The sequence below is a fragment of the Neophocaena asiaeorientalis genome, unplaced genomic scaffold, assembly GCF_003031525.2.
Source record: "Neophocaena asiaeorientalis asiaeorientalis breed wild unplaced genomic scaffold, Neophocaena_asiaeorientalis_V1.1 scaffold121, whole genome shotgun sequence".
In the NCBI taxonomy this organism is placed as follows: domain Eukaryota; kingdom Metazoa; phylum Chordata; class Mammalia; order Artiodactyla; family Phocoenidae; genus Neophocaena; species Neophocaena asiaeorientalis.
The window spans coordinates 717,100-731,294 of record NW_020172142.1 but is presented as its reverse complement, the minus strand read 5'-3'; positions in this window follow the sequence as shown (position 1 = coordinate 731,294).

Genomic DNA, 14,195 nt, shown 5'->3' with positions numbered 1-14,195 from the left:
CACAGAGTCCAGTATACAGTAGGCTCTCAATCCCGCTTTGTCTTGAATGACTGAAAAAACTGAACGAAATAAACAAATGGGTCATGAGGATGTTCTCTGTAATCCTCCAGAGGCCTTTATGTTTTAGATCTGAAATCCACCTGCCTTTTTATGTATATGTGAGGTAGAGGTAAAGATAGACTTTTTCCCATATAGATATGCGGTTGACCCAATACTTTTATTAAAAAAGACCATCTTGTCCTCACTACATGGCAGGGTCACCTGTGTCATAAATCAGGTGACTGTATATGCGTGCGTCAGTTTCTAGACTTTATTCTGTCCCATTGGTCAGTTATTCAACCAGGTTCCTGAGGCAAAGACCCCATTACAGACATTTTCTATGCAAATAAATAACAAAGTTTATGCCAATGACAATTTTAAGCAGTGCCACGCCCACTTGGGAGCTCAAAAGGTGGACAGAGCCAGAGGAAGTGTCCAGGCTGTGAGCTCAGGGTAGGTTACAGCCAGCTCTGAGAGTCTGTGCACCTCATGGAACCAAACAAGGGATGGATTGTTCCTGTAAAAAGAGGGGAAGCAGAAAGGCAAGCCAGGGCCCCAAGTCAGGAGGAACCAGGCATCACCTAAAATCCATGACAAGAGCCGAGGGAATGTGTGCACCTGCACCGCCTGGGGCCGAGTCCACTGGTACCTGCTGCTATGGCATCTGGCTTTCGGCCCTGCAAGCAGCTTTTAGGAAGGCTCCCCTACAGAGTAGCTCAGGGCATCAAGAGGCTTCTGACAGCTGGGGCTGGGAAGGCTGCAGAGAATCAGGGAGGGGAGGATATTGAGAAAGGCCCCAGTTCCTCCTTGACTTCACTTGTATCTAATAGCAGGGCACTTGGCCTTCCTAAAGTAGCGGTGCTGCCACAGCGGAATGGGGCCCAGAGTTGCCAGCTCTTCCAGTTTTCCAAGAGAAGCTGAAAATCCAAACTTGCACGCCAGATTTTTAACTATTGGCAGCTAATTATTTTTAATTGTAAACACCGTGAGCGACATAAAACACACCTGCAGGCCATATTTGATCGTATCTGATTGGTATCTGATTGGTTCCTTTGAAATCAATAGAGGAAGAAACAAATTATTTTATCCTTGAGTCCTGGGTATTGTTCAGATATCAGGAGAGTGTGGAGGTGGTGTCCCCTACACACTGAGAAAATTTATTGGGAAAATAAGAAAAATAAATAAATAAATGTGCCCCCCCCTGCTGTGTTACTTTTCCAAGTATAATTGCATTTTAATAATCTGGGGCTAATTTTGAAGGTAATAATTGTTTGATTCTCACTTTGGGTTTGTGTTGATTATTTTAGAAAATGTGTTGAAGCATATTTAATTTTCCAGTCTTGTACCACTTCAATGAAAATTCGTTATCAACAGAGCCTTCTGAACTGAAAAGGAAGAAATCAAACTGTAGGTAAATAAAGTAAACAGGCATGCTAAATAAATAAATTCTTTGTACATGAGGTATCGGGCCCATACTGATGAAATACAAATAAGGGACTATTTCAGCCTTAGAAATAGAACAAAAAACTATGGAAAGAATAAGTAAATGAGATGATACTATGTCAAGGATCATTTGGGACAGCTATGGTGCAGGAGAGAAAGCATTAGAATCATAAGATCTGGTTTAAGTCCAGACTCTGCCCTCTGGATAAATTACTTAACTTCTGGGTGATAAGATTATATATTCCTGCCCTATTGGAGTCATTCCTCTGGCCAGTAAAAAGAGCAGAATCGAGTACATTTACACGTAGGTGAAGCTTCAAGAGCTTGTGAAAGCTTTTCTGTGCTTTTCTTTCCTTTTGATACAGTGATCAGCAACATTCCAGGTGGTGGATACTCTGTCACCAGAGTTCTATCATGAAAACAATGATGCAGAAGAGGGTCTCAGAGCAACCCACCATGGACTTGAATATGAGCAAGAAATAAACCTTTATTGTCTTAAGCCATTGAAATAGGGGGGGCTACTTGTTACTGCAGCACACTGTACCCCATCTCCACCCCAGTCTGTAAACAGAATCCTTATCTTTCAAGGAAATTTTTAAATACCTACCTTAGAGCATAGTGATGCATGTTACCTCACCCAGCAATGAGTACCCTGAATTACTCATTTTTCTAAGTATACCACATACCTCAGTCCTCTACTCCCCATTATATATTTTACATATAATTATATGTTGATATTTTTGTTATATTGTGTTTCCTGAAGACAGGAATCCTGTCTTTTCATCTATAGATCTCAAATAACAACGACAAAAATCAAGCCATTTCAAGTCGGGCTTTTGCACCCAAAGCAAAATACATCATTCAAGGCACCATAAGAAAGACATCCTAAGCTCATCTTCCTGCTACAGAAAGAGACGGCATTTGGTGGGGGCCGGAAAGAGTCCAAACGCTGAACCGCCCAACCGCAGTGCAGAACTGCAGCCCAGCTTGAAGGGCCAGATGCGAAGGGGAGACCAAAATGAAAGCTATCAATAGAATAAAAGAACACACAGGCAGGAAAACAGCAGGAGGGCTGCAGAGAGAGAGAGAGAGAGAGAGAGAGAGAGAGAGAGAGAGAGAGAGAGAGGGGCAGGCACAGGGAAACAGACCAAGAACATGAAATGTGCTATCACTGATTTGCATGTTGGACTGGGCCGATACACACCATTTTTGGAGTAGAAAATGAGAAAGCATGTTTTTTAATGAACAAGAGAAGAGAGTGTGCCAGCAGATTCACGGTAACCTGGGAACGGGGCCAATCTCTTCCAGCCAAAATTAAATCCCCACAAAAAGAGGGGTGGGTATGTGAATAAAGACCCATTTTATTTCTTTATAATTTTATTTTTGGCTGCGTTGGGTGTTCGTTGCTACGCGCAGGCTTTCTCTAGTTGCGGCAAACAGGGGCTACTCTTTGTTGTGGGGCACGGGCTTCTCACTGCAGTGGCTTCTCTTGTTGTGGAGCACAGGCTCTAGGTGCAGGGGGCGTGGGCTCAGTAGTTGTGGCTCGCGGGCTCTAGAGCATGTGGGCTTCTGTAGTTGAAGTGCACGGGCTTAGTAGTTGTGGTGCACAAGCTTTGTTGCTCCACGGCATGCATGTAGGATCTCCCTGGGCCAGGGATCGAACCCGTGTCCCGTGCATTGACAGGCGGATTCTTAAACACTGCGCCACCAGGGAAGTCCTAAAGACCCATCTTAAACAAAGAGAAGAAAAGGTATTTGGGGTTCAGAGATACCGTGTGTCCTAAGGCAGGCTCGTTGAATCTTTAAGCATAATAAACACACATAAAGAGAATAAATGCTTCTTAACGTATATGGTTCAGCGGCTGGAAGCCCAAGAACAAAAGGCAGAAGGAGTAGAAAACAGGGCATTTTTGCCATCCCAGGTCACTGATGTTGTCACTCATTTATTCCATGTACATTTAGCAAGCCCCAGGCCCCTGGCGTTCATGACCCAACTTGGACCACGGGATGATGTCACCCTCCCTACCTCATTCGTTGTGCCTTTTCTTCCGCAGCACCTCACTAAGGGTTCATAAATGCTTTCCTTCCACTCTGTACCCCTCTGCCTTGGGCAAACGCCCAACCCCCTGTGTTCCTGACCCAGCCTGAACCACAACCCCCAACATGCCCCCCAAGACAGAGGATCAGAAGTATGTCAGAGCATTTGTGTTGATTTCTTTTAGAAGTGATAATATAGGGTCTTTTTAAACTACTTATCTTTTAGAGTTCCCTACTGAAATATTTATTAATTGAATGATATATTTGGAATTTGCTTCAAAATAATATTGGATAATATTACATAGCAATTTTTAAAAACAAACAAATGGATGAATTTCACAATGTTGAGTCAAGAAACTACACCCCAAAAGAGTATGATTACCTTTAGATGAAGATCAAAAACAGGCAAAACCAACCTTTTGAGAAACAAGTTAGAATAGTGGTTAGAATGCCTTGCAGGAGATGGGAATAAAGACACAGACCTACTAGAGCATGGACTTGAGGATATGGGGAGGGGGAAGGATAAGCTGTGACAAAGTGAGAGAGTGGCATGGACATATATACACTACCAAACGTAAAATAGATAGCTGGTGGGAAGCAGCCGCATAGCACAGGGAGATCAGCTCGGTGCTTTGTGACCACCTAGAGGGGTGGGATACGGTGGGTGGGAGGGAGGGAGACGCAAGAGGGAAGAGATATGGGAACATATGTATATGTATAACTGATTCACTTTGTTATAAAGCAGAAATTAACACACCATTGTAAAGCAATTCTACTCCAATAAAGATGTTAAAAAAAAATGCCTTTCAGGGAGTGATGGTGATAGAAATCAGAATAGTACCTACTTCTGGGTGGTGGGTATTGACTGGAAGGGGACAGGAGGGAACTTTCTGGGATGATTGAAATGTTCTACATCTTATCTTGCTGATGGTACACAGGTGTAGATAATTGTCAAAACTCATCAAGTGCTCAAGATATGTGCTTTTCATTATATACTAATTATATTTCAATAAAAGTAGGTTTTAGTCTCTTGCTATCATAATAGTTATTTTTTAGCTTAAAGAACACTTACTCTGGCCATCGGTTTTCTTCATGACTAACGCTATGGACATTCTCTTTGTACATAAATCTCTGTGCAAGCACACAGGCATTAATTTTCCTTACCACTGAAGAAATGAATGAAAATAACTGTACTGTTATTTAGCTATGAGAATAATTCTCTCCAAGAGCCAGAGAAACTTAGAAAAACCCAGCAGGAGTTTGTCACTAACAAATCACCCAATTAGGGATCTTCATTCTGAATTACCACTTTTTCTTATGAGGTATGTCAATGATCCATACCACACAGGACCAATGAATATAAAATGAATGTTCTCATTTGAGAGGCCAAAATGCACCATATGCAGTGAGCTAGAGAAAGCCCAAACCCAGCTGTCTAGGTGAAGCCAGGGACCTCTCTCCCCTTCACTGTCAGGCACTGGAGGGCATTAGGGTGGAGGTGACCCACACATACCCCTCACAAGTCTAAGGGTTCTTCATGAAGAAGTGAAGCTGTTCCCCAGGAAAGAACTTGAGCCTTGGAAGCTAAGCACATTTTGAAAATAAACATTCAGTAACTCAACAGAGAGAAGGAGGATCTTCCCAGTCCTGAGGATCTTCCCAGTCCTAAGAATAATGTTGGATCACCTAGAGGGCCACCTTAGTCAAGGTTAGCCTGGCTCTGAGTAGGAGACTGAAGACCTAGAAGCTCCGGTCTCAGCCTGAATTTATTCCTTCTTCCCCTGGTGTTAGTTATAGTTTTAAAATATATGGCAGTTGGGACTTCTGGTGGCGCAGTGGTTGAGAATCCACTTACTAATGCAGGGGACACGGGTTCGAGCCCTGGTCCAGGAAGATCCCACATGCTGTGGAGCAGCAGAGCCTGTGCTCCACAACTACTGAGCCTGTGCTCTAGAGCCCGTGAGCCACAACTACTGAGCCCACGTGCCACAACTACTGAAGCCCACATGCCTAGAGCCCGTGCTCCGCAACAAGAGAAGGCACCACAGTGAGAAGACTGTGCACCGCAACGAAGAGTAGCCCCCGCTCGCCGCAACTAAAGGAAGCCCACGCGCAGCAACAAAGACCCAACACAGCCAAAAATAAGTAAATAAATAAATAAATTTAGTTTAAAAAAATATCTGGCAGCTTTCACCTGATTGGCGTTTTTGTCAATCTACTGAATTAATTCAGTCTACTGAAGTTTGCTGGCATTCTGCAGCCATTTCACCTGCTGAGGATAATTCAGTAGAATTATAAAACTTGATTCACATTCTGTCTTGTGCTCCATAGATTATACATAGAGAGAGAGATTAAAGATTAGGGAGACAATTCAGGCAAGAAGGGAACAGCATATTTACATAAACCCAAAATATCTCCCACAAAAGTACATATTAACTACAAAAGGAAAAACAGGAATTTAATGGTGGAAAAATCTGATGGACACCACCTTAACCAAATGATCAACATTCATAGCATCAATAATGAAATCAACCCACAATGTATGCCTCATAAGATACACTGAGAAGGACACAATATCACTTCTGGGATATTCTTGGCCAAAATGCATAATCTGAATCTAGTAGCGAGGAAACGTCATAGAAACCCAAGTTATATAATGTCAAAGTCATGAAAGACAAAGAAAGGCTGAGGAAGTGTTCCAAATTAAAGGACCCCTGAGAGACATGAAAATTAAATGCAATGCGTGATCCTGGGTTAGAATAAAAATAGCTATAAACAACATTAATGGGATAATTGGCGATACTGGAATGTAGACCATAAATTGGAAAATAGTACTGGATCAATGTTAAATTTCCTGAATTTGACAACTATGTTGAGGTTACATAAGAAAATATTCTTGCTCTTGGATATTCCCATGGAAGTGTTTAAGGGCCAGGAGGCCTTCAATTTACTCACAAATGGTTCAGAAAAAAAAAGTGTGTGTACACATGTATGTATATACACACACACACACACACACACATATACATATGGAGAGAGAGGATGATAAACCAAATATGGAAACTGTTAATACATAATTGGTGAATCTGTGTGAATCTTTTTTCAAATGGGGTAAAAATGAGGGTGGAGATCTGAACAAGGCTCATCCCCTCTCTGGATCACTCTCATACCAGAAAAAGTCAGAAGAATTCTCAGTTGATCCTAATAACAACAAATTGAACTGATTTTTGGGTCTATGTGTGTCCAGTTAGAGGACCTAAAATGACTCAGATCACCTTTGTTTTTTTCCCTTTGTTTCCATGGTTAATGTCCTCTCTCACATAACAGTACCACTTTTTTCTTAGAAATGTCACATGCTTAAAATCTAGGCACAAGTAAAATAAAGTTGTAAACAATGCCAAATTTTGCCCCCTTCCTCATCAATAAGGAAAGATTAAATGTGCTGCTTCTCACGTTGTTCATTTCCCTTTTGCTTATAACAAGCACTCATCTACTAATATACATTTGCTTTTTTTTTGGCTGCATTGGGTCTTCATTGCTGCACACAGGATCTCTAGTTGCGGTGAGCAGAGACTACTCTTCGTTGCAGTGTGCAGGCATCTCATTGCTGTGGCTTCTCTTGGTGCAGAGCACAGGCTGTGGGCGCGCAGGCTTCAGTAGCTGTGGTGCACGGGCTTAGTTCTTCCGCAGCATGTGGGATCTTCCTGGACCAGGGCTCTCAAACCCATGTCCCCTGCATTGGCAGGCGGATTCTTAACGACTGAGCCACCAGGGAAGTCCCTGCTTAATGTTTTAAGATAATCTTTTCTGCATGTCCTTATAGTAATCCTATCATTGTGGGAGCAGTTTGTTCAATATATAAACAAACTAGGATCTGTAGATATTATTTGTATTTTAATACATAGTGAGGGCTGTTTTACAATTTATAGCTCATGAATCTCTATATATTTACTGCTTGGTCTTCTGGTGACATTAATTACAGCTTGAATTAGGATAAGGGTAATAACTACTTATACAAAGATGCTTTAGTAATTTATTTCTTCATAAAGCACTTATAGAGGGACTTCCCTGGTGGTGCAGTGGTTAAGAATCCGCCTGCCAATGCAGGGGACACGGTGAGGGTAATAAATATGTATTTCTTTCTCCTCACCACCCCCCATCCTCTGCAGCTTGTCAGCTCCCTGCGTCTCTCCTCTGATCAGACCAAGTCTTCCCCAAGAAAAAAAAAAAAAAAAAAAAAAAAATCCTTTATCTAAAAAAAAAAAAGCACCTATTGAAAGCCTTCAACATGTCAGGCACTCTGTCAGATATTTGGAATGAGATAGCTGTATGAGTTAGACATGTCAGCCAATCATGGATTATTTACTTTTCTTATACTAAAAACAAAACAAAACAAAAAAACACCACAATGGCTGCAAGTTCAAATGAGAAACAACAATTGATGCCTCCTGATCACCATCTTTCAGCACCAGGTTCACAGAGATCTACTTATCATTCAGTTTGGGTTTCCATGTGAAGAGTGAGTTGGAAAGCCAGAAAAAAGTCCAACAGCCCCACAGCTAAGAACTAGACTAAATGTATCAAATCCCAGCCTTGGACAATTCATGGTCAAGCTAACACAGTAGCTCCCAGCTCTCAGTTTCTAAATAATCTTCCCCAAACCAGGGCTCCTTGGAGAAATGGTTGATTTCAGGGCTGGGGATGGGAATTATCAGCCAGAAAACACAAAAATGATCAAAGACTAATTAGGACATGGCCAGAGGACACAAAAGCCAGATTGAAAGGGCTCCCAGTGGCCAAATGCGGGATAATTTAAGAATAATAAGAGGAAGAACTATAATTGATTATAATACATTGAATGATAATTTTGTAAAAAAGCATGAGTCCACAGTGATACTTAGAGTAAAAGGGGATAAAAAGATCTCTTTTTTTTGGCCACACTGCGTGGCTTGCAGGATCTTAGTTCCCCTACCAAGAAATGAACCTGGGCCATGGCAGTGAAAGCGTGGAGTCCTAAGTACTGGACTGCCAGGGAATTCCCTAAAAAGATTTTCTTAACAGAGGAATACTGGCTAATAAACATAGAAGAAATGATAGAACTGGAAAAGTACTCTCTTGAAATCCCCAGTGACCGATTCAGGAAAAAAATCATTAATGGATTCTAAAACGATTATACAAATGGTTATTGGGGAATAAGAAATTAGCACGATGCTGAAGTAGCATGCCATAAATTATACAGTGATTTCAACAAGAAAGGTGCTTTTACAATGGAAAGATCTAGTGGTCACCACCTTAATCAAATGGTCAAACTTAGGGTCATTAATAGTAGGGAGTCTTGGCATTTAGTGCCTCCTGAAATGCAGTATGAAAGACACAACATCACCACCACAAGTTTTTGCCAGAAATGTTTGCCAGAACCTAATCAAACCTCTAGACAAACTTCCGGGATACAGGAAACAGAGAAGAGAGGAACAAGTCAATCCCCAGAGGAAGTAACCATACAAATCAAGACTGGGGGACATTTTACAAGACAATGTTTTTTTAAATTAACTACCCTTGTATTAGCACAAAACAAACCAACCCAGCAGCCCCAGGGCCCAAGAATAAGTTAAGACACAGACAGGCAAGGAGTGATTTTCCCAGGCCCAGGTATGGCGCCCCAGGCCTGCGTGGCACAAACTTCCTGAGCAAACTCCCAAGGGGACTGGGAGTTCGAGGATACTGGAGGGGCTTTTCCTTTGAGATGAGGGAAATGGAACAAGGTGTGGGTCCAAAAAGGGCCCGCTGTGAACATGAGGACACTGGATCCTGTCTGGCGGCCTTGCCCGGCCATCCCGCCAGTAGCTTACCTCCACAAGTAGGGCCCTTGATGGCACAGTAGATGAAGCTCACATTAGATTCCTGGGACCAACAACAGGAATCCAGGCAGGAAGAAGGTGGTGCTGGAGACACCTGGAGATGGGCCGCCTCCAGGCCCACACCAGTCAGGATCAGCACTCTTACTTGTGATCTCACAAGGAGGAGAAAATAAACCTGCCCTGGACCTGCTTAAAGCAGACACGGAATAAATGGAAGCTGTTCCTCTCCTGCTCCCCAGCCCCAAGAGCAGGAGCAGGAAGGAGGCCAGCACCACCTGGGGGCTCTTCTGCATCAAAGAGTGTTGAGGTTTCTCTCTAAGAAACAGCTAGCGTTTTAGGTTCGGGTCAGTTGATGTTCCCTGGAGGTCTCTGCCAGCTTGTTTCTCAATGTCTCCATAACAGACCTAGGCTTGGGGGTAGGTAGAAAAATCAAATAGAACGAGCATGTCATCTTTCTGGGGGGATATATGTTGTAAAGAACAGGGTAAATCAGTCAAGGACAAGGCAGAAAACATGATGCAAAGGCTCATCCCATGACTTATCAGAGCTTACTGCAGCATCTTGTGGATGTGGAGGGTGATTAAGAAAGCGGCTTGTGATTTGCGGTTTTTTTTAGTTTTGTTGTTCTGCTGCTGTCAACCATCAAGAAGTGATGATAATTGTTTTTCCTCTCCCGGGAGAGTAGCCAGGTATCTCACAAACTAAAATCTGGATTTTTCTCTCCTTATGGGTGCAGTTAATAAGTGTTTTTCTTTTTTTTAAAAAAAAAAAAAAAAAAAAAGGAAAGAAAGAAAAAGAAAAAAAAGAACTGCAAATCGGGAGTTTAGCATGAAAACAATATCTAAAAAATAGGCATTTGCTGTTAAAAGCATAAATTTGTTAAGGGCATTAACTAGACTGGGGAGACGATGCAATGCAGGCTTTGTGCTTTTCTGGTTGGAAGGGAAATCTAGAATGAAGATAATTGTTCCCCCAGGATTGGAAAGAGAAATGGTAGGCATGGGGACATGAGTCGTGCATATTCAGAGGGTCTGAGGTGGCAGGACTGCAGGTGAGTTTGTCCACTGGTCCTTGGGAGGACTGAGCCGTAAGCCCTGCAGTATGGCAATCTCTGGGGATGGCACAAGGTAATGTGTTTACGATGTCCTCTGGATCATTTTTTTTTTTTTTTTTTTTTTTTTGCGGTACGTGGGCCTCTCACTGTTGTGGCCTCTCCCGTTGCGGAGCATAGGCTCCGGACGCGCAGGCTCAGCGGCCATGGCTCACGGGCCTAGCCACTCTGCGGCATGTGGGATCTTCCCGGACCGGGGCACGAACCCGTGTCCCCTGCATCGGCAGGCGGACTCTCAACCACTGCGCCACCAGGGAAGCCTCCTCTGGATCATTTTTAACACGTTCAAGTTTGAGAAGAACTGATCTATAGTATAATTCCATTGGGGGTTTAAAAAACTGTGAGCAAGTACGTGTATACACACTCATACATACGTATGTATATTAAAAAATCATCAGCTAGAATTACAGCACATTGTCATGCCCTGGCTGGTAAAAAAAAAAAAGGGGGTATGGGCCCAGCATGATCAACTTGTACCAAGCAGCGTTTACTCCTTGGAGATGCCCCCTGCTACATGTGGCCAGTGGAAGTAGGGAATGCTGAACAAAATCTGGGTAGAAGGAAGAAAGGGAGTGGCTGTTTTGTAGGCACCCAACAGTAGCTGCCACATATGTTTATACTGCTCTTCACAGAGTTATTAATTTTAGATAGAATCTATTGAGTTCTATCTGGTTGTGTTCATTGAGGATGTAATTTTTTACATCTCATTATACTCCCTCATTCTCCCAATATAACACAAATTTTGGTTATAAAAAACTGTAGTATTTATTTATCATGACTGTAAATATTGTTACGTGATAAGCCAAGGTGTGTTTTATGATTTATGACTACATTTTCTTACTCAACTTTTTGCTTTTCCTGTACTTCACAGTTGCCTGGATTTTTTTTTCTTTTGTAATTTGCTTTGTTTTGTATTACCCCTTATTATTTTTTTCCAAATTCTCTCACAGATCTGTGAAACAATATTTTCTCTGAACACTCAAACACTTCAAGTAATCTATTAGCTCCTTTTTTTTTTCCTGGCCATGCCATGCCTCATGTGGCATCTTAGTTCCCCGAGCACGGAATGAACCCTTGCCCCCTGCAGTGGAAGCACAGAGTCTTAGCCACTAGACTGCCAGGGAAGTCCCTATCAGTTCCTTTTTTGTTTGTTTGTTGTTTGTTTGTTTTTCACCTCTCTCTCCCACAATGCTTTATCCTTCTATTTCAGTCTGGACTGGTTACTGTTGCCTTCTTGGAGCTTCCTTTCTCCTTCTCCTGTGCCAGATTTCCAATTTCCTAGATCTTCTGTACTTTTTCTACATTACTTTCTCATTTTTCTGAAGCACACATATTCTTGTAACATGATGGCTAAATTATTTAGTCCTTGAATATCCAAAAATACATTTATATTACTTTTTTTATATTTCAAATTTATAGAATGGTTGTAAGAATAAGAATAGTACATGAAACCTGTTACCTTTTATCTACATTCACCTATTAACATTTTGCTCCATTTTCTTTAGTATTTGCTTTTTCTTTCTCTCCCTCCTTCTCTCTCTCTCTCTCTCTCTCTCTCTCTCTCTCTCTCGTGGGTGGGTGGGTGGATGGATGGATGGACAGAGATAGATAGATGATCATTTTTTTCTGAAATATTTAAGAGTAATTTGCATACATTGTGGCCCTTTATCCATAAATACTTCAGTGGGTATACTTCCTCAGAATATTCTCTTACATAATAACAATACTGTTATCTTTAGTAAATTTAAAACTTTTTAAATTTATTTTTGGCTGCGTTGGGTATTTGTTACTGTGCACAGGCTTTCTCTAGTTGCGGCGAGCGGGGGCTACTCTTTTGCGGTGTTGCTAAAAAACGGGATAGACTAATAACCCACAGAGACGAAGAGAGAATTAGCGTACGTGATTGCACACGGCATAACTGTCTCCTGCATCTCTGGGACAACAGCACAGACGTCAACTTTTTCAAATGTGAAAAGCAGTGCCATTTACTATTTATAGATTAGCTCTGGAAAAATAATAAAACAGCAAAATAGAACAAAAGGTATAATAGGGGCAGGGTGGGCACATGGCTGTTAGTGCAGGGCCGTTAGCGAGCATCCGTTAGTGGTCCCGCTCGGCCATTGGTTGGCATCGCAGGGGCCCCCTCCCCCTCCTCTGTGTAAAAGGAGCCCGAATTCTGACTGAAGGAAGATGGTTCTTTGTCACACTAGTCTGCCATCTTCCCGGTCTGCTACCTTTCCCATTACAGCCATTATTCCTTGCATCAACAACTCGTCTCCCGATTTATTGGCCTGTTGTGCAGCAAGCTGGACGAGCTTGGACTCGGTATCAAAGGAACCCTTATGAGAAATGTTCTATTTCTTTTATTTAAAAAAAAACTGTAGACATCAGCTAAAAAATAATAAATCATGACTGTGTCAACCATGTATGTACTAGGTGTTCATCAGAGTATTTAAAGTGATACAAAATGGAAATATCCTAAATGTTCATTAATAAGAGACTGGTTCCATGAAGAAATCCATGCAGTGCAATATTATGTAGCTATTAAACATGACATTATAGATCATTTGTCGACTAGGACATGTGCATGGTATTCTGCTAACTGAAAAAAGGAGCCTATGATACAATATGCATATTACAGAATGCACATTCATTGTGTGTGCGTGTGTGTTTGTGTGTTCACCAAAGTATTAAAAGTGGTGAAATTCAGGCCTAGATACTCTTCTAGGCTAGATTTTTGCTCAAAACATGTATTTCTAATTAGAAAAAAAACTTTAAAAAATTTAAAAGCCATTTTATATGATCAAGAGATTAAAAGTGGAAATAATGTAGACACCTCTTCTCAACTGCTTATAAAATAATCAGACGTCTTGTTTATGGGAAATGAGAGAGCTGAGAAGGTACAAGAAAACTGCCCTGTCCCAGCACAGCAGTGGCTATAAGGAGAACCTCCTTCTCAGGAACGGACACAATTTGGCTTCACATTTCTGCTACCTATACATTTAAGACTCAATATTTGCACTTTTGCAATCTAATGGACATCACTCCTTCCATAATTAACCAATTTGCTACTAGTCAGTGAAGAACAAATTGCAACTAAGCTGCTAAGACTGCCTGCAAAACAACAGCAAGAAAAAAATAATCTATCCCATGTAAGTAATTACTTGATACACTGAAAACTCCTGGCTATACTTGAGACTGTTTTTCTTAGAAAGTTAAAATCAGAGCTGAAAGGGGGCATCAAAATGCTTCAGTTCTGTCTCTAGCCACTGTGTCCCTTAAGCAAGATCATTTACCATCTCTGGAGTTTCTTTTTATACAAACCTGAGATAGAAAATCTAACTTGGGGACTTCCCTGGTGGTGCAGTGGTTCAGAATCTGCCTGCCAATGCAGGGGACATGGGTTCGATCCCTGGTCCAGGAAGATCCCACATGCCGTGGAGCAACTAAGCCCGTGCGTCACAACTACTGAAGTCCGTGTGCATAGAGCCCGTGCTCTGCAACAAGCCACCGCAATGAGAAGCCTGCGCACCACAATGAAGAGTGGCAACTAGAGAAACACGCGCACAGCAACAAAGACCCAACACGGCCGAAAATAAATAAATTTTACAAAAAGAAAATCTAACTTGCAGTGCATTGTGCTTTAATATTGCATGGTAAACAGCATGGGGAAAGTATATATTTTTATCATTAGTAAAATCCAAGGT